The 22,019-nt window shown below is 36.8% G+C and overlaps 1 protein-coding gene across 1 annotated transcript in view; it reads right to left on the reverse strand.

Annotated features, from left to right (window-relative positions):
- Nucleotides 1–22,019, reverse strand: part of FAM19A5 (family with sequence similarity 19 (chemokine (C-C motif)-like), member A5) — a 239,977-nt gene that overhangs the window by 46,349 nt on the left and 171,609 nt on the right. The window lies entirely within an intron of this gene.

Consider the following 22,019-nt stretch of genomic DNA (forward strand, 5'->3'; position numbering starts at 1 on the left):
GCTAAGATTTTGGCAGAGCATAATGAAGAACCATCTTCTCTGTGACCTCGCTGCACATTTTCTCTGCCCAGCTTGGTAGGCACATCTGCTCCTGGAACAATTTGCATGAGGCAAATTTTAATTGAGTCACTGAAACACATAGCCATAGTCTGCAAAAAAAAAGAAATACACCAACCCTGCTTTTGCATCAGACACAGGGAAAAATGCAAGCCTGAGAAAATAATAATTGGTCTAGTAATATTAAAGTATTTCCAATCTTTGTTGTTTTACATATTTCAAAACTTAATCTCTTCCTCTTTCATTTTCTAAATAAATCCTTTTCTTTCCTCCTGCAACAATATTTTTATTACAGCATACACTGATATGCTTCTTGCCCTATTAACCTGCTCTTCCAAAGTGAATGAATCTTAGAAATCAAGTCACCCAGCAAAACAACAGCATTAGTAAAAATCTGGAATATCACCTCAACTCCAACCAATTGTCTCAGTAAAATGGTAATTTCACCCCAAATTAAGGATGGTTAAATTCTAAAATAAGCAAAACAATTTCCATGCCTTTCTTATTGGAAAATAACAAAGAAAATAACAATATAAGAACAATTACATGAAAATAAATGTTCAGCTGACATTTCATTTAAATCTAAATGCTGACATAAAGGTTCCTGCCCAAGTGGCCACACTGTATATCCTACATCAAAGTTCAAGTTTTTGACACTTAACTAAAGTCCCAATCCTGTAAGCTATTTTTATGAGTATATATGTATGTTTGTGTGTATATGCACACACAGAGATCACACTGCCCATTAGGTACATAATCACAGAGTTTTCACAGCACTGTCAGTGATCAGCCCTATCTCAAGATGACAAACAGGTAGCCACAAACAGTTCATGAGGAATTCACATCTGGTTCCCATGCTGGGACGGCAGTATGTGGCCAGTCTGTTGACATGAAGGTTTTGGGGTAATCCAAATTCTCTGTCAGAGAAAGTGAAGCAGCCAGGTTGTGACAGCAACACTGCAGTCTGCCCCGGTACTGAGCTGGACACCTACCCCACAGCAGAGCAGATTTTAGGAACATTTTAACAGCCCCCTTAAGAGCTGCTTTCAGCATAACCCCTCAAAGCAGCCTCACTAAGCACACAGCACATAGTTCTGGATCTTGTCCAGACGGAGATGTTGAAATGTGGCTCATGCAGCCATGAAGGCTGGCCAGCCTAATCCACCCCACAGCTGAGCTGGTTGACATCAAACAGTGGTCTGAAGCTTGGGGAGCATCCTGGCCAGCTCTGCCTATCCGTGCTGACTCACAGAGATGCTCAGGCGACCTACAAATGCTCTTTGCCTTAGCAACAAAAGACACCAGTACCTTCTAGGAAGGAAGTTAGACAAGCTTTCTGGTCACATACCAATACCTCAAAAGCAAATATAATACACAAAAGTGGAGACACCAGACATGACCTATTGTTCTCATACAAGTCTCAAGGAGAGATATACTCAGCCTTGAGGTAGATGCAGCATAGAAGCCAGTCATCTTTGTCTCTCTCACAAGTGTCTGTCCACCCGATGTCATACAATGTACGTATGCAGCATGAGGGTATACATTTCTCTCACGGAACCACCTGCCAGAAGTCCCTTACTGAGGACAGGGAACACCCACTATAGCCGGAATAGACTGTTACTCCTTTTAAAGAGCAAAAAGGAAGTTAGCTTCCATAACCAATGCGTTTAGAAAGCGTCAACATTCTGTTAGTGGTAGAACAATTTCTTTAATAATGAAAATATTTTTCAGTGGATGTACACAGAGATTGTTTAACAAGAAAATCTAAGCAGAAAAGCAAAATTCAGCAACACATTTAAGAAAAGGGGTAGGAAAAAACCCCGTAATTGTGAAGTGGGGCTGAATTAATACTGCCATGGGAGTTCTAGTTCTTGCTGTTTCTAATTCCATTCATAGTTGTTCAGTTTTATTAGCGTATTGAAGTGCTTAAAAAATGTTTTTATGTTTTGTGTACTGTATCCTTTCCAGGCATATCTATAAAGGTCTCCTTAAAATGTGGTTATACACCTAGAAAAGAAGCCACCTATTTTTCATTTTGCTTTATTTAAGTATCCCAACAATTCATTGAAAATGTTGCAATATGCACTATGGTTCTCATGCAGTATTGGCTGTAGACCCATTAGGAATAGGAAATTAAGTCAAGAAAGCATGCAGGTATACACAGTGTTTTCTAAATACAGAGATCAGGCCAAAAGCCAGCACACTGTAAAATGGGAAAGCATCCAAAAGAGAGCTTTATGCTGTTCTCAGGCATAAATATTTATCAACCAGTGCAAGAGAATGTGACATTCCTCTGCGAGCAAAGAATTTGCTCAGAAAGCATTCCAGGAGAGACAGAGGGGAGAGAGAAAGAAGAAGAAGGGGAAAAAAACCCCACAAAAAACTGTTGCCTTTATGATGTCAAGCTGGGTTACAGCATAGAGCCCCAGCTAAGAAGCTGAACTAATCACTGTTACTTTTGTTGTCAGGGAGAATGAAGCCTCTTCCAGAACACCAGCCATCTCCATGACTTGCCAACCACTGAGTGCAGCACAACCAAAATGGCAAAAGATCATTATGCCACATGAAAGCTGAAGATAATTTACAAGTTGATGCATGTGCTAAATAAAAACAAGCAGGCTGTGAGCATGCACCACACTCATCTCATTAAAGCATTACACACCTTTTCTAGCTTTCATTTACTTTCCTCTCAGAGAAACACAATCATCTTGCTTAGTCTCCTAATGAGTATAATAGACAATCATGTAAAGTAGACTATTGCTTGGCAAAAATGTAGTGGAGAACTGCAGGCAGTCTATTAGATGTAAACTTGCTTAATTCTTTAATTATGTGTCTTTGATCAAAAGCAGCTCACTTGGAAAGATTTTTTAAAAAGCAGAGTAATGAGCACTCACCTTTCATGTACAGCATTGACTGTTAGGCCAACCTGATAGAACTGTGATATCACTGATTGTATATGTCAAGCACACTACTAAAAATTGAGATAATAAATGTTACTTACAGCTATTAAAGCTTTTCTTTTTTGGAGACATAGGCCTGTAAGAGCTGTTCTGCACTTTTAGCTTTTCTTTCCATCTCTGTCAAGTATCTCAGGGAATTTTCAAAAGAGATAATTGAGGCCATTTTTTTTTTTTTTTTCTGGTTTGTCCTCAACACCTTTCCTTTCCTCATTAACCTCAAAATCTCTATTGAAGATCTCTTTCCTATTACTTCCAACACCTTATACTGTTCCTTGGACTTCGTCTTCTGAAAGCCTTTAATCTAGACACAATCTCTTCAAGCCTCTCCTACCTGGTACCTATTTATCACATATGGCTATTTCCTTCTCATCTCCGTCCTACCTGGTCCCTCAGATAATTTTCTCTGTTCAGGCTTGGTGGCATTTTGTGAAAGGCACAAAAGAGTTGCAAACAAAGTTAATGTTACTTGCTATTTAGTTTTTACATTCACACTAAATTATTGGCCTGGAAGTGGTATGACAGCTGGATAAGTTTCAGAAACCCTGGCTCCAACTTTTTGCCTACTGAGCATAAACTAGTTTCTATCATCTTTGACTGGCCAAGGCTCCAGCCCACGTTGTCAGAGACTGGCAATGAAATCAGCGGCCACGTAACAAAAACAGAGAATTGACCATCAAATGGCTTTGATCCCAGCCTGAAACATGTCATGGCAAGTAGGGTCTAAAATGGAGTAAAAAACCCTTTCAAAGCAGTAAAACTGGGAATTAAATTACCGACATCTTTTGAATAAAGAATTGGAACTATTTATCAATCTATCTTAAGTAAATTTCTACAAACATATGTAGCCATGAGAGAGCAAACTTACTCACTGTTTGTTATTATTTCTCCTTTATACTGAAGTACTAGCAAACTTACAACTGATATCAAAGCCAAGTCTAATTCATGCTGCCTACTTAAATCTAACTTCCTTGGGGAGGGGAAGGCAGCTGAGAGGCTGAAATTAGGGGGAAACTAACACACAGGAATACATAGCAGCAGTCTGTGCAGCATTCCTGCAGCTTACTGCACATCAGGAAAATCTGTAGCTACTGATGCATGGTCCTTTACCGAAACCGCTGTTCCTCTCCTGCAAGTGTATCTTATACACAGAAGCTTGTAAGAATATAAAGCACTGCAACTTGAATTCCTTTTAATTAATCATTAATGTAATTTTGCTTTTCTATAAATGAAAAAAGATATTTCTCATAAAAAATTTCTGCTGTATTCAGTTTCATGCCAAGACACATCTAAATACTCCTCAAGCCCTTCACAACTGCATGATTTGCCTCCACAGTTCAGGTCTGCATTATAAAGTTTCTGTAAGAAAAAGAACCTACACATTGGACAGAAAGTTCCTGATTTGTCTTACTTCTCAATACAGCCAGAGTTTGTGCAGATTGTTTTATAAAAATAAAAAATAAGTGCTTAACAGTGTTGTAGGAGGGCTTACCAAAACCAGAAATGTCAAAACAGAAAAAAAACCCAGAAGATATATACAATTCTGAAAACCTGTTTTAACTCCATGTGTTCACTTATTGAAATTCTACAGTCCAGAATCTATTCTAGCTCCCAGAAATAACACCCTATATTGTTATACTGTTTCTACTTGCAGTTTCTTCTCTATGTCAAACATAATGACCTCATTATCTGATACCCTTGTTAGGACACATGTAAATCAATAGCATGTTTTGCCACACACTGCCTCAAAGTTTCCTTTTGGGGTAAACATATACATACAATTACTAGAAGATCATCAAGATATACTTGGGTTTTAGAGTCAAGGAAATTTTCCTTGACTTGCATGAAGTGTTGATCTTGTTCTTTTTTAAGATACATTTTTGGACAGTTTTCAGCAACATTTCCAAGACATTAGTGGTTTCTGACTATGATGACTGTTCTTCATACAATTTACATTAATGCTAACTTTCATAAAAACAAACAGAGGTTTTTATAAAAGATGAGAATGTTTCAAATATTCTTCTAATTCAAATTCCACTTGCTTCTCAGAATCATAAAATGCATCATTAAAAACCAGCCCAAGTGCAAATACTGATATTATGTTAAAGAATAAGATTGACAAGAGTAAGAACTGCAATTATGACATGCACTAAGCAACTGTGTTCCAATGTAAATGAAAAAAATAATTAAATTTTTTATCACTGTAAATTGATACTATTCAAAAAGACATCATTTTCATATAATTTCTACTTGCCTTTAACTAGGATCTCTAGGAAATGGATCCTGGTTTATTTTAAAATCATAAAATTAGCACAGCTCTCCTGCCCCATATCTGTTTAGTCTCGTATTTTTTCTTCTGACTAAGCTGAGTTTCACCAGTTGTTAGCTGTCTGTAGCAAAGTGAAGCAAATAGTTTTCACTAAATGAACAAGCACATTCCATTCCAGCTTGTTCTGTACTGAAATACCTGTGGTATTGACACACGTGCAAATCTACTGAAGGCAGTAGGAAGAGCAAAGAGCTACTAATATAAATTAAAGGCCTGGGTACAGCACCGAAAGGAAGGTATACTCTGTATTATTTTAACTTTTCTTCATTTTTTTAATAAGATGCAAAATACAGAATTTGTTTCTTGAGGGTCCAGACTAAGTTTCCAGGGATGATGGCTAACAGAAAATGGTTCTAATAGTAATCTCAGCACTTTTGATTACACAGCCCTCAAAGATAATATGCAATTGTAATTGTATTTTAAGTTTAGAGTAAAATATAACATGGGAAAACAGTGCTTTTTTCTATTCTGAAAAGTGACTAAAAATATTAATATGTGAGATTGCAGAGTCACTGCTCAGAATGTAGGTAAACAACAGTGTTTTTGCATTTTCTTTGAGTCACTAATGTAACCCAGAAATCTAATTTACCGGTGTCTTAGCAGTTTTACAGAAGCAGTGCTACCCCGTGATTTTTCTCACTTCGTGATTTACTGATCTGTTGATTTCTGCACATCTTCCTGCTCTTCCGCAATGCTGTTTTCACTTCATCCTATGCATCAGAGTTAAAAAAGAAAACTTAAGAGCCTGATGTAATTCAGCTAGTCATTTCCTCCCACAAAGTTAACCGCATATGTAGGAAAAACTTCTATTACTTTATACATTTGTTCATGAAATACAGGGTTTTATAGCAGGAAGGTGCTACATACCAGCACTGACATACTGGCAGATTTGTTTTCATTGTGGAAAGATCAGCTCAGACTTTGTCTTCATTGCATGTACTAGAAAGTTTTGCTTGCACATTCATTCAGTTCTCTGCACTAAATCCCTGCTGCAGTCTCTCTGATCTTACACATTTCACTGATTACCCTGAACGAGGAGCATAGTCAACCAAGTTTCCTTTGTCATGCATGAAGAGAGACCCTTTTCTCCATAGAAAGTAACAGCACAACTCAGAACTTCTCTTTGGAGGTTCTTATGTCTCTCTACTGATGAGAAAGGGTGTTTAAAGAGACTAAGATCCTAACAGTGAGGCCTTTGAAAAACACCTGAAGTTAGGTGGGATCAACCTTGGCCCTAAGCACTGCTGACATACTGAAAGGCCTGCATGCAGCCAAGGCATGGATGGTCATCTCATGAAATTTCATCCAGATTGCCCAATCAATCTGAAAGAGTTCATAGCACACTATAAGTATCTTAAGTCTTCCAGTTCTGAAAGGCTGCTTGTTCAACCTATTAAGTAGATTTTAGAAGAAAGCAAGCTGGGGGGGGTGGGAGACAGAGAGAGAGAGGGAGGGAGGGAGGGAAGGGATGGGGGAGGGAGGCAGGGAGAGAGAGAGACATTTATTTTATGGGATTTCAGCACCAAAGACTTTTTAAGTCTTGCCCTCAACCCCCTTCTTTTTCCACTGACCTTTTCTTTAACCAGTTGAGTAGGGACAGGGACATAGATTACTGGAGAAGGATAAACCTTCGCTTAAATAATGGAAGGAGAAGGGTATGGGAAAACATTGCTTACCTAAGCCAGAACAGCAGAGAAAAGGGGTTAAGCTTCCTCTCTTTGAGCTAAAGTCATGACCTAGTGCTCAAAACGAAAGACTAAGACTATGGGGTTTGTTCCCTTTCTTGCTCCAAAGAAGCTGTCTGAACTTATTTATCTTTTATCTTCTCTATGCCACTGTTTCCATGTCTGTATAATAAAGATAATAACACTTCTTCATAAGGTTACTGGAAAGTTTAATTCATTAATGTGTGTAAAGTACCGAGCAATTCTTAGAATGGTAATATAGAAATGTGAAATATTATTAGTGTCAGTTATTTTCCTACAAAATTAGACCCTTTTGTCTAAGTAAAAATAATTGGTATGACAAGAAGATTGAAAACTTTTAAGTATAACATAAAAGCTTGCTTATAATGATGAGGTTGTCAATTGACACCACGTACTGAAGAAATTGTGGTTCAAAGACTGTAGCATGACAACAAAGAATTATTTTGGCTAGCTTAGTTCACATTTATATGTATTCCAGTATTATTATCACACTAAAAAAAGAAAGGACAAGGGACAAAGAAACAAATGCACCTCTGAGAAATCTTTACCAGCTTGATAGTTAAAAATATACGGCTCCACTGCTAGAGTTTTTGATGGATATTACAAGAGTTAAACTTCAGAGTTACAGACATTCAAAACTATTAAAGCATGAGTTTCAAGGAACTGCACCCAGAGAGATGAACTATCCGAATTACAGAAGATTATTAAAGAGGTATTTGATACCTGTAAAAGAAGGCTAAGGTTTTATCACATGGGAATTCTGGCAAGCAGTGTGCCTATGTGTTATAATAAGGAATGACTATGAGAAAAGCAGCATGCTGGGAATAAGCAGAGAGTCGACAAAGATGATGAAGGGCAGATTTTGACAAGGAATTTTTCAGTCAGGCTGAGTTCCTTGAAACAGAAAGTGTGTTTGAAGAAGGCAGGTTATGAGCCAAAGAGTGGTAACATTAATGAATAATCCAGACAGGCAGGAAAAGTACCATGCGTTCTTTTAACCACCTCACTTTAGACAGGAGCCATGGCAGAAACTCAGTCTGCCTCCTACCTATCTAATCCTTAAATGTGATCACAGAAGTTTGGCAACACCACTTCTTCCCTAGCAGTTAATTGTACTGTATACTGAGGGACAAGCTAGTGTGTGAATGAGTCGTTAAAATTCCTCTCACCACATCTCTTACCTTCAAGGGAGCAAAGACCAGATGTTACCTTTAACATAGATGTATCGCCACTGAGCCTCAGCCACTGTTTGGTTCTGCAGCTCCCATACCAACTGCTATTAAGTGCTAATAATACAATTAAGAGAAAAGAAAACTGCTTGAATGACTAAAAAGTAGTAGAAACATTTTACACCAACCCTGATAAGGGTGCATATCTTTACACCTGATGCTCTAGGAAATGCAACTGAAAAAAGTGTTGATGACACAAAGAAAAAAGGAAAGAAGTACATCAAATAATGCATGGTGGAATAAATACTGCTATCTCATATTTGCTGCGAGGTAGCAGTGTGCTAGATAGCAGAGTGACGAGTGTGCCTTAAAAAGTATAGATCAACTGATAGATAAGAGAACTGAATGACTTGCAAACCAAGTGATCCTATCTACAAGCAAAATAAATGGAATTCCTGTATAAAACGTTCAAGCTGGGATATTTTATGATCATACTAAAAAGCAAGAAACAGTGACAGCACAAGGAAAATAATACATGGTTGCAAAACAAAATTCAAGACTGTAATTCAGCTGAGGTCTGCTGATCCCACAAAGCACAAAAGCACAACTCAAACAACTCCTGAATGACAATGAATGACTGAATTCCAGCCTCACTACTTCAGCTAAAATCAAGATGCAACATAAAACAGCAGAACAAGACTTCTAAATCTGTTTCTTACAGTCTGCAGGTGAAAAATGTCAAAAAGCCAAAATGGCAGCAGCTACCATTTGTGAATTTTAAACAGATAATTAAACGAAAGAAAGGCTTCTGTACACAGACAGGAGATTTAAAAGGTTAATGAAGGTATAATAAAGATGGAGATCTGACTATGACTGCAATAGTAACTTGAAAAAACAAATGTTAATGATGGTCAGAAAAGAAAGCTGATTAAAATAATTTCTGTTGAACTCTCTCCTTCCCTTGTCCTGCACTTTTTCTGGTCATTTATTATACATCCGTACATACATAAAATTTAAATACATATAAAATTGATGTCTAAATACAGAGAGACATATCTAAAGATATTTTTTCACCACAAAAGATTGCTTAGCTGAAAAGCCAGTCAGAATGTAGATATGTTTCAAAGAGAGAGTAATGTGGGATCTCAAACTATGACCACCTCCCATGACCCATTCTGAATCAGTAAGGCCACTAAGAAAGCATATGCATGTTTATCAAAAAACTAACAAATAGGTTTTATTTCAGCTCTTCTACTTCACCTTGCCAAGCATCCATAACAAGCTGAAAGTTTGTGTAGCTTTCAGTAGCTATTTTATCTTTTCTCAGTACTTTGAAACTATCTAAATGTATGGGTGGCAGAAACAACTTCCACATTATTATGATGTTTTACTTTTCCAGCCAGGTAACTTGGGTGGTAAGACTGGAGGTAAATACAAACTTCCTCTTGCTGACTTTCAATTTCTTCAAGGTGGATGGAGCAAAGTTATTTGTTTCTCCATAGTAAAATTTACAAAAGGTATGACACAGTGTTTGGGTTAACGTGATAGGTATTAGGAACATTATCTTTGGGTAAACACCATCTAAGGCAATACTTTTCATTCTTCAGAGCTCTTGAATAAATAAATGCAACATATTTTGACAGTGTCAGGTTATCCCTGAGTTTCTCATTTTCCATAAAATTATTTCTGTGATAAAGCATACCCTGTCTCCTATTCATGGAATATCTCAGAAGATACATAAAGTCTTTAAACTTTTCTCTTGATGTCTGAAAACTTACATTGGAATTAACACCTTTAAGAAATTATTTAAAACAATTTAAACTGCAATCTGGACTCATTACAAACATGTAAAATGAGGACAAAAATGCCTATCTATTTGGTTGTATAAATTTTTTTTATGGTATTACTGTTCTCCCTCAGGCCATATCTTACAAAGTAAGCTTTGAAAGAATGAAAGCTCTTCTGAATCTAAGTACCATGGTGTCTTCATGTAGACCCTAATGTAACAAGTATTTATCTTGCATAGTATATACAGCTGTAATACTGTTCTTAACCAATGTAAATAATAGTTGCTTAAATCTACCTCCTTTCAGTAGAAAATAACCTCAGGCATATTCCTGGAAAAGAAAAGAGAAGTAAGGACCTTCATAAAATACTTTTACTGACAGAATAGCCAAAGCACAGGGTTTATCTCAAAGATCCTCCAGCTCCAAATTCAAGTGGCACTATCTCAGAGGACCTGAAAGTCATAAAATGTTTGTTTAATTTTATAAAGCTTTGCATCAACACAAAGAGATATAATGCAGAAAAAAAATGCCTGGAATTAATGCATTGGGCCCAGAAACTGCAATGTGTGCGCTTGCTGAAAAGTGAATTTAAGTCTTTTTTGCATATCCAACTCCAATACTCCTAAGAGTATTTGTTTACCTAGTCGGACTCCAAAATATGTTAGAAAGGACACAAGGTGTTAACATTTATGTCTCCTTGCCAAAGCAGAAGACTGACTAAAACCACCACTAGCAATGGCTCCTCTTCCTAACCATGCCCCTTTACCAGAGAATAGGAAAGCAGTAGTGTAGAAAATACACGAGTGGTCCTAATCCTCTGAATATTTTCTCTGTAGAAGGAATTTGGGATGGTGGTAGGTTAACATATATCACAGGAGGAGTGCAGAGCATCCCCTATAAATTCCAGCTTTGGCAAGCATATTCTCACTGATTTCATAATTGCTGACAGTTGTCAGTTGGCTGGGACCAAGCTAGAAGCTGACTGAGTTAAGAGTAAGCAAAGTAAAGAAACCGCTTAAAAAGGAAAAAGGAAAAGAAAGGAATGCTCTGGCACCAAACCTGAAACGAATCAGTAAAAAAACAAGATCCCAATACTGGTGATAGAAATAACAGTGGAATAATGTGTAATAAATACATCACTCTGCAACATCTGGGTGTGGAAGAAAAGGGGCAGTCCCAAGGCAGCATCCAAATCAATCAAGCGACATACAGAGTGCTTACGTGCTCTATACACTAACACACAGAGTGAGCCTGTTATGACATGCAGACGGATGTCCTGGCCTGAGATTTAGCTAACTCAGTAGGCCACGAGAAACTAATGAACACAACATGAGAAATTGTTGGAGGTGGTGCAGAACAGTGTGAAAAGGTGTCAGTAGGAACACAGAGCAGTGGTGAAGGGGAGTCCTGTGAGAAAGAGCAAACTGTATTGGTACTTGAAGGGGGGAACTGGGGACATTTTGTGGAGGGAAGAGCCTTGCAAGGCCATATCAAGTAATGCCATAAAAGGCCAAGATTGCCTAGGTAATGGTATCAGAAATACCAAGTTTGGCTACAGATGTAGGACAGAAGCACCGAGGCCAGCAACTGGGGAGACAGGGATCTGGCTCTGGCCCCTGGACAGCCCCCATGTGTGGGGCCAGCTCCTATTCTGTTTGCGTGCATGTGTGTGTGTGTCACAGCAAGCTCTGATTCTCATCAGCTGGACAAGAGAGTGCTGTGGGTGTTCATGGGGGTGCCACTTCAGGCACAGCTCGCATTGTTGGTCCATGTGGCTGGTTGTGCCTCACAGCGTGTGGCGTGTGTACACATGCACCTCTGTGTGTGGATGTATGTACACCTCTGGAGTGCATGCTGTCCTTGCCACAGGCTGGGCCAGCAAATGGGAACAGCAGCAAACAGGCTGAGAGGAGAAACCACCTGGGCTGGAAAGTCCACTCGATTAGGGTTGCCATAACAGAGCTTATGTCTGGAATTCCTCTGCTCCCGCTTAACAACCGTGTGTTTTACACTTGGAGATGGAGAACCTGTGTTGATATAATAAAACTAAAAATCAAACTGGAAGTTTAAAGCAGTTGCAGAAGTGAATTATATGTGCACTGTCTAGCTAAGAAAATAAAATCCTTTCTTTCTCTTACCTGACCCATCTACCATATATGCATACTTAGGTATGTTCATGTGTGTGTGTATAAATAGGTAGATAAATCAATATACAGGCAGATAGATGTAAAAGAATCAATACATTTTTGTTCAAATATTTTTGTTCAGCTTGAACTTCTTGCTTAAACTTTACAGAGGTGCAGGATATATTTCTTTGGGAGAGGGCAAAAGCTTCATGCTCCAGGTGTCACTGAACATATCACACTTACGTGTAAATTTTGGTTTTGCCAGACAGATAAAAGATTAATTTTTATTTCTTTGAGGGTTCATTTGTTGGTGATTTGGGGGGGGAGGGGTATGTTGGTTGTTCGTTTGCTTTTGCTTTGTGGGTGGGTTTTTCTTCATGAATCTTGCTTACTAATGTAGGCAGGAAGGACACGAACAATCTGAATAGATCCACAGCCATGTCTCTTCCTAGTTTTTGACACTGATTTCAGATATGTCACTCAAAACAAGAGTAATTTAATGGTGATAATGTATTTCTAATGAATCCAAATACTTTGTGATGAACACCAGCTTTCATCTCAAAGATGGTTTATCACTAGTACAACCTTGTGAAGAGAATATCCAGGGAAATTTACTGATATCAGCATACCAAAAATAATTAGGCCATTATTACTTACTCCTTGTATCTGTGCTCTTATTTCTGCTTTTGCCTATATGATTACACAGAAATAGCACTGTAATGCCCAATAACACCATTCAGTTAGGAGCTATATTTGTACAGTTCATAGTATGTAGTTTTACATGAGAATCAAGTAAGTAAATGCCCTTAGACCGACACCCTGAGTGTCATCCTGCCTACTATAAAAGAAATCAGAGGACTCAATCCATTGAAACAACTTCCTTCAGAGCGTATATATCTCAGCACACAGTGGCTACTCAGTGGGCAAAGCTGTCACAGCTGGATGCCCAAATAGAGATCTCCAAGGCTGGCCTCCTCCAGCTAATTTTTAACTGTTTCAAATGCCTGTGGGATGTTTGCTTTGCTTCCTTTGCTATCTATATATTGCAGCCTTTTCATGGAAGTTCACATTACACTGTACAAACAATTAAAGGAGATAAATAAATGGCACACTTGTAGATGCATTGAAGCAATCTTGATGATTGTTTTTTCATAGTATTAATTTCAGATGTACCTCTTATTTAAAACAGTAAAAAATTATTTTATAAACATTCCACCTTAAATTTAAACCTAACATATCTTTATGGTAATTATAATGGAATAAAATAGAGGCAGTGGACTCTAATATTAAATGTATATACTTCAAACCTATGTTTTCCATTTTGCAGATGCTTACAGATGGAAGTCTATCTGAGCATGGAACTCCATTTGTGGGGGTGGTAGTAACCATATCTGTCAGTCATGATGCCGCTGCTGCACTGCTGCTATAGTCAACATTAAATCCTAGTGCTGGATGCTTCATGGTGCACTAAGCAATAAAGCACAAAAGAAGTCAAGAAAAAGAGTTTGCTTGTTATCCCTATTGGCCAGAATCGCAGCTGGCATAAAACAGTACATCTTCACTAACCTTAGCATAGCTATGCTGAGTTATATTACCCATTTCTTTAGAGACGTCATTCACGATGTCTTTCTACTCAGGAATACATGATCAGGTATACAGGTATTTCCTAAAGCTGCATGAACTATAAAAATACACATACACACACATATCAGAAGTATCTTCTCTTCAGCATACAATTACTAATGCTAAAGGAAGTGTAGAGACAGACAAGATTCTAGTATTAAGACTATAGAATCTGCAACAAAAACTCCGACTGTGAAATTGGTTTGATCTGCAGACAAATGTCAGCTCTGTGCCCTATTACAGTTGCAGTTGTTTTAAAAGGACGTATCAGTGAGCCCTGAAATGTTGAATAAATGTTAATTGGAAGTCAGAGAAAATATCATGAGTAAAATAAAATATACAAAGAAAAAGCACTTTCAATCATCTACGACACAGTAACAGATGGATCCAAGAGAGAAAAACATTGCCAAATAGTCAGGTTCCATCTTAACACAAGACAAGACATATACTGGAAGACAGTTTAATTATAATGAGCATAATCCTGATTATTATTTTTTTTTAAAGTGGCTGCCATGCAAATATATTACTTTTCAAGATTTAATTGCATGATTACATTGATTGTTGAGCTTCTTATTAGCTATCCTACATATGTTTAGCAGTGTAAAACTGCATGGAATTTACGATTCCTATACCATACTATACCCATGTAAAGCATTAAGGATTCATATAATCTAATTAGAATTAGGAAATAACAATTTGTAATGTTCTACCTTTTTATTATTCGTCCAAGACTAAGTATTATGAATGATTTTTTTTTTAAGTACTTCAATCATTTTTCTTTGGTACATTTGTAGTTTGACAGCAGCAATTTAAAAATGAAGACAGAAGAGGGATTTGATTTTTATTTTTAATTATGGAAACGCAATCTTCTTCACATCTACTTTCAAAATGATGACTAGAGGCTATTTGCTTAAGTGAATGGTGAACACTATGAAGAGTGAATAATCACACTTACTGCAGGTACTGTGTAACTTATGAAATTATACTAAAAGGCTGCTAGATATAATACTAAAGGGGAAAACCATCAGAACATTGTATTGTATATCCTACTTATGAGTAAAAATAACATTTTGTTGGAATGCAGTAATCATATCTTGTTGTGGGATAGGAGTCATTAATTTTATGGATATACTCTTCTAAATCCTGCTAAGAATTTTTTATCTTGGCAAAATATTTTAAAATATTTTAACCCTAATAATGAAATAAAACCTGATTATATAAATGCACATAGTATTACCAATGTCACCACTCTAACACAATCCTAAAAATACTCAAATGCAGTAATTTTTATAACATTGCTGGATGGAAAAAAAATATCTAAGGTCAAATTATACTTCGCTCAAAACAAATTCTGGTAGAATATGCCAACAAATGAAATAAACTGACATTGCTTATTCTGTGAGAAAACAAGACATAAAAGCTTGGTTTCATATGAGTCAGTGAGAAATTTCCCATTGGCACAGGCTGAGCAGCTATTTGATTTTAGGCTTTTGTCTTTTTTTTGTTAAAAAGGGTATTCACATTTCCAGTTCTGCTAATCTGACACTTTGATTGTACGTTACTGAATTTTGCCCCTCTCACACTCTTAGAGAAGAAAAGGTCTGATAAACCACATCTGAATTTGTTAACAACAAAAAAGGCCCTCTTACAATTCATTTATCTTCAATATACAAGTGCATCTGGAGAATCATCCATGGGAAAGAATATAATATCTATTAAATTGTAATCCTTGGCTCACTACCTATACAGACCTAATTCCCATACCCTCCAGAGAAGCTTCAGTTTTAGCCTTGAAATATAACCAACCAACTACAACAGAGTCAGTCAATCAATGTCATGAAGGCAGCTTCGGCAACCTTAACTAAGCATTCCATTTATTTTTCACTGGTAGAGAAAAAAGAAAAAAAAATTCCACCTTTCCATATTCTTACCATTCTTCTCACTTTGTTAGGCCTTACTTGAGTGATGAAAAGTTTTGCTGTCCTAATGTTTTACTATAGCAGAAGTTTTGTGGTCTGGTTTGTTTAAGTATTGATACCAACAATAAGCCTATACAAATTTCATGGAGTATATGCATATGAAAAAAAAAACCAAAACAAAGGAAAAAAATACTAAAAAAACTCCCCAAACAAAAAAAAAAGCACAAACAAAAAAAATCCTGATAGTGACTGCTTAACTTTAAAAAGCAAAGGCTTATCAGGAGTTACAAAAAAGTTTTCTTCTCTTTAGACAGTAATAATAGGATACCCTGACAGATATCTGTGTATTTCTTGAGGAGTACAATTCACTAGCGGACTAATCCTCTCTGAAAACTGAGTAAAAACAGAGGGAAGAAGAAGAAAGGAAATCAGATTCTCTTATTGGGGGGCTAATCTCCCTTCCCACCCAAAGGAGAGAAGCCCCCTCCAGAGTATGAACTTGGTTTTCTAAACTATGCTCTGAAGAAGCCTATCAGCTACACAGGAACTTTTCACATGAACTCTCAGGAGGCCTCACACTTCTTATAGCATAGAATAACATCCCTTAGGGCTATGCATGAAAAGGAGAGTAATTTAGTAGTGGAGTTTCACATGAACATAGAAATATGAGAAAGATCTTGTTAATCTAGTTAATTAGTACAGGTTGAAGCTTTACATGCAAATGAAGTGCCATGCAAATAGTTTTCACACTATGCCCAAAGTTAACTTTTTATTATATTTCAATTTATGTGTTGTACTTTTACATACATGACAGCAGAGACAATTTGAGATTATATATACTGATATGAAGATTCCAGGCTAGAGACCTTGAAGGCCTAGTTTTTCATTAATTCCCCAGGTTATTCTGTTTTCTCTTTTTGAGAAACTAATACAAAACACCTGTGCATATACTCAGAAGAACAGTGTCTTCTAACTTATTATATGATAATAATCTCCAGAAGCTACTGTTTAAAATTATAGATTTGGTTGTGTGCTACACAGCGGATTTCTGTAACAAGAAGCAGTGTAGCCAGGAGAAAAGTTTCTTAACAGAACTTCTTCAAATTGAGAGTGCAAGCTCTTCCAGAGAGTGAGGAACAAGCTTTACTATGTAACACAGGATTTTACATTGTCCTTCACCTGTTCCATATAAGTGATCAGCATAACTCATAGAACCAGTTATCCTTAGCAGTACAAGTTTTAAAAAAATCATTATAAAATTACTTCTTACTAAATATATCAATAAACTGCAATAATTACGAAAAAAAAATGTCATCTCTGCATACGCTTACTTATGGCATTCTATACCACCTTCTTTTCTGTCGTCATTTCAATGTCTTCTATCACTATTCTTACTCCAAAATAATCCTTCTTTGGTGGGATGATCCTGCCACATTTTAGTTTTCAGCTGTCCCATCCTGCTATGCTTCATGGAGTGCATCAGCACTTTAGATCAATCTCCTAGTCTACAGCTATGTATTACTCGTCCCATTTCTGTACCTTCCCTCTTGTTTGACTCATTGTCCATACTGCTGCACATTTATGGGGACAGATAAATCAGAATCTTTCGGGGTTGATGGACTATCAAGGTTCAGTCACCTCTTACTATTATTTATCCCTTCTTATATGTTGATTTGGCAGTTATGGAACAGCACCATTTTCTTCATTTCCCAGAAGGGCAATGCAACAAAGGGGATGGAATATACCTGTGCAACTTCAGACATTCATCTCATCCAAAAGTGGCTGTCTAAAACAGTTCAGATGAACCAAGTCCAGTAGTGCCCATTTCTCTCCAATGAATAGAGGGAGTTTAGGATGATTAGCTGAGATGTAATCATCTGAAGTTAAGGGAGATGAATCCAAGTGCACCTATCCAAGGCCATCCAAGAAGTCTGAAAAGATGTTTTAACTCAAATCTCAGGTTTATATTTTGTCTGCTGGAACACCTGAGAAGCACAGTGATGGAATAAATTTGTCAGACTAAGGAGAAAGGGTTAATGGTGTAGTATTTTCCTACGAACTGAAAGCAAGCTTTTAGTTTATGGATGTCACAGTTCAGGAGACAAAACCCTTCAGAATCCCATTTCATATAAATACTTTCATCCTCTTCAAAATTTTAGAAACTATAGTTATGGTTTATGTTATTAATTCAAATTCTTTAAAATAACCAGCTCCTTAAGAAAGAAGTGCATTTAAAAAATAAGTTTGCAGTTTTTAAAATCAAATACACAGATTTGAGATCTGCATCTAGGCCCATTTGTTATTTTAAACATAAACAAAATGAAGAGTCAAATAATGAATATGTGAATACTTGTGTTGTACAAGAAGAAGGGATCTAAATGCTATTGAAGTAATTGAGCTATTGAAGGCTGAGATCTGACTTGCACAGCAATAAAGAATGTCTCTGTTACACTGAACAACACATTCTCTTGACTCAGGTAATGATATTTTATGCAAAAAAGTGTATTAGTGGATCCATGTTAAAGCCCAATACTGGTTTTACTGATATTTTTTATGTCTCTGTGACATTCCATGACCTAGTGCTTTGAAAATGAGTTGAATGGTGCATATGAAAGCACCAAATAATGGATGAAGAAAAGATATGGCTAGAAGTGAATAAAAGAAAGTTGTTTCTCCTTTCGTTCACTTAGATGTCCTGCTCTCACACTATTTTTTATAGTAAATACTGTCATTCTCAGCTGAAAATGTGACTCCTATTAGCATAAGGTTGAATTATTAGCCAACACAGAATGACTTTAAATTCCAGTTCTTACTGGGCAAAGACAATGACAACATCAAAACCTAATTGCTTTTTAAAGAAATTATTTTTTTCAAATTAAGCCACTTTCTTAGTACATCTTGCTCAGGTTCTGGCCTGACTGGAGAGTGTAACAGAGTGACTGACTGAAAACGAAAATCTCCTATGTTGTTCACATCTACTCTTAAGGACTGAAATTATTTACACAAATTTTTGAATGGTGTATTGTTTGCTTTGTTACATCTTATGGATGGTTCTAATGTCCTTTTGCCTGTGTTTGCTATAGAAGACAAAGGGTTGCATTTTATTTGTAAACATTAGGACCGTTTAGCCACGAACAAATTCTAAGCACCTCTTTCCTGCACAGCTGCTTTCTGTGCAGCTTTCATTGCAGGGGTGCAACTTTAACAGTTACGATTGCTATATTTTGCAAATGAGAATTTACACATGTGCAGTGAAAGCTGAGCATAGACAATTATGACAAACCCAATCCTGACTTGCGCAAGACATAAACTGGCCAGGACCCCTACAAAGATCAAGTGTGTTGTGTCAGTCATTTAGTTATTTAAACAGTGTTTTTCCTTTAACAATAAATGGCATGTTATGACAATCCTAATAGGGGCTAACTGATACGGAATTACACTGATAGAGCCCTTGCAGCTGTTCTAGCATCAGATTCTCCAGAATTTCTTAATGGCCATTGCATAACTAACTGTTCCTCTCAACAAAAGTTGGTACATGCTGGGGAAACAAAGATATGACAACAGTTTTTTCCTGGCACTTCTGAAATGGTTTTTACTTTAAATATTACTAAAAAGACCAGGAAGGATGCAACTATGCCCTCTAATAGAACTAAAAAGGATGAAAGCTTTTTTAAATCTTACATAGGAACAATTTAGCTCATAGAAAAGCAACTTAAAGAGGTTGCTCCTACCATCTACCTTATTTTCTCACGAAGCCCACCTGTACTACAAGCTGGGAATAGATTTCTGTCCCAATTAAATACATGTCTTCTCTAAACTACACTCATCAAAAGAATACTTGCCTACAAAAGGTAATGGAACTAAAAGCTGTAGGTGTATTGTTTCTCAGAAAATCTCCAATTTCCTCAAAAAGAAAAAAAAGTGCAGCATTTCTGTATACTAGAACACTGGAACTGTTCTGGAATGAATAACGTTTTCAGTCCTCATAATTATTTCTAGCAACTCAAAACAGCATGTTCTGCTTGTATAATGAGTATTTAATTTAGACTCATATGCACACTCACTCCTATACAAGCTGAATTCCATCATAAGCATCCTCTTCATTTCACTTACCTTGATTTACCTTCAGAATCACTTTGAAGACTGCAATATACAGAAGTGATTAAAAGGGATTAAAAGCAATAAGGGACCAGGTCAAGAAGTACGCGTAGAAACAGTAAATAGAACCATCAGGTAGTTTTTTAAAAACCACTCTTTTTCTAGAATGGAATGGACATATCACGCCGTGTTACAAGATGTGATGGGTGGTCTATAATTTGCTAGATGGTCTATAATTTCAGACTTTATTTTTCCTTGTTGTCTTGACAAAAAAAATACACCACCCCCACCCTGCAAACCCCTAACACTTCAAAATACTCGAAAGATTCACAAGTGTCACTTTCAGTATTACAGGATGATTAGTAATCAACAAGGTCCATAAATCTTAGGCTAGAAATTTCCTTTCTGTAAAATGGCTTTTTTTTCTCTCTCCCTTTTAGGTTACAATTCCTAAGCCTCTTTTTCCCCCGAAAGAAAAAGTAAAACAAGAGAGAAAGAAAGAGAGAGGAGAGAGAACAAGCATCATTTAACTCTTGTAATTCAGGTAGGAGCATACCAAATTCCCCAGTGCTTATCAGTTCCTGTTGCAATTGAAGTCACCCCTAGAATCATAGCATATACGCTAGCAAAACCCCCGATTTTTCTAAGTATGTCTTTGCATTGACAGTACAGTACAGTTTTTCTCATGTATGTCATTGCAATGCAGTGATCACTGTTTGGGAATGTACTACCAAACTGGAAAACATCTGAACGTGTACTACGATGAAATACATCCTCAAATGCAAATAGGGTATTAGGCATTATAAATATTAATTCTTGATTCATATAATGACTTACTATGTTGAGTAGTAGAAGAATTTGACCTCTGTGACCACAGGTGGGATTTGAACCAGGTTTTTTCAGTGCTAAAGGAAGAACAAGCAGTTTGCTACTTCTGCCATTCTTCGAAGGTGTGTTTGGAAGGACCCAAAGATGTGCTCAGTAGATCTAACTACTTTTACTCTCAGTTTCTGACTTCCTAATAATGAAAATTGTAAAGGCAAAGAAAAAATAAGAGGGTTATGTTTTTGAACACACACAAAAAGGGTTTCATTCTTCCATTAACTATGTATCATTGACTTCCTTTCAATCTTCTTCCCAGTGTAAAGTAAAAAGCAATACATACTTACAACCATGTGAATGATAGGAGGGAGGGCTTGTTTTTTGCTGGTTTTGCCAATCACTACTAATACAATGGTGAGTAGATTAACAGATGCTGCCAATAGTCTCTGGGGACGTGCAAGTACATTAAGATGACTTTGCAATGCATCACTCCTGCTTACCATGTAATTAAGTTACAGTTTTTGGTATATAATTTCATTAATATGGATTAGTCAAAATATCAATGCACAAATAAATGCAGACTTGCAAAATCCATATGTCGATAAAATAAACATAGCGTTCTAGTAACAAGGTAGGAGTCTAACTTCCATAAGAAGCCTATTCAATACTGCTACTCAATTGTCATTCACGTGGGTAACTGAGGTTATCTATCTGAACTGTGCATTTATGGCCACCTCCTTTTGACAATTTCTCACTATTCTAATATGCTGTGAGAAATGCTTTTTTCAGTTCTCTGAAGGTGGACTGTTCTGCTTACTTGAACCAATTCTCTGGGATAACACTATATAAAAGCAAAGGTGAAAAAGAGCTCTATGCAGGATGAATTAACTGAGGTAAAGTAACTCATAAGTGAGCCAGCAGCCCATCACAACAGACCACAGAGTCAGTAAAGAATCTGTCACATTTATAGTCAAGAGGAAAATGAGATTTGAAGGAAACATAAAAGAAATAATGAGTGTCTACCTGGTGAGAAACATTGTGTCCAAAATTAATATGGCTTTCATACAGTACCCTGATGTGTACCTTTCTGATACACAAATATTGTGATGTTTAGAAACTTACTGTTCTTCCTTAAATGAACATCTTACAAATGGGAACTAAATAGTAACTAAGAACCAAAGCATCTAGCCACAGTCCTTTAGAGGGGCAGGCACTGTCTTATGTTGAAAAAGAAATGAGGGACTCTAGATTTATTTTCTCCCTTCCTTCTCTCCTCTCTCCTTTTTTTCTTTCTTTTGTTCCTCCATCCTACTTTCCTTTTCCTTTGAAAATTAATTACAATTATAAGTGTGTACAGTTCTATTTGTCACTTGTCCATAGTCAGCTTTATAGAACATTATTCAGAAAACAAAAATTGCATACAAAT

This window comes from Haliaeetus leucocephalus, unplaced genomic scaffold, assembly GCF_000737465.1.
Source record: "Haliaeetus leucocephalus isolate CR32 unplaced genomic scaffold, Haliaeetus_leucocephalus-4.0 Scaffold751, whole genome shotgun sequence".
In the NCBI taxonomy this organism is placed as follows: domain Eukaryota; kingdom Metazoa; phylum Chordata; class Aves; order Accipitriformes; family Accipitridae; genus Haliaeetus; species Haliaeetus leucocephalus.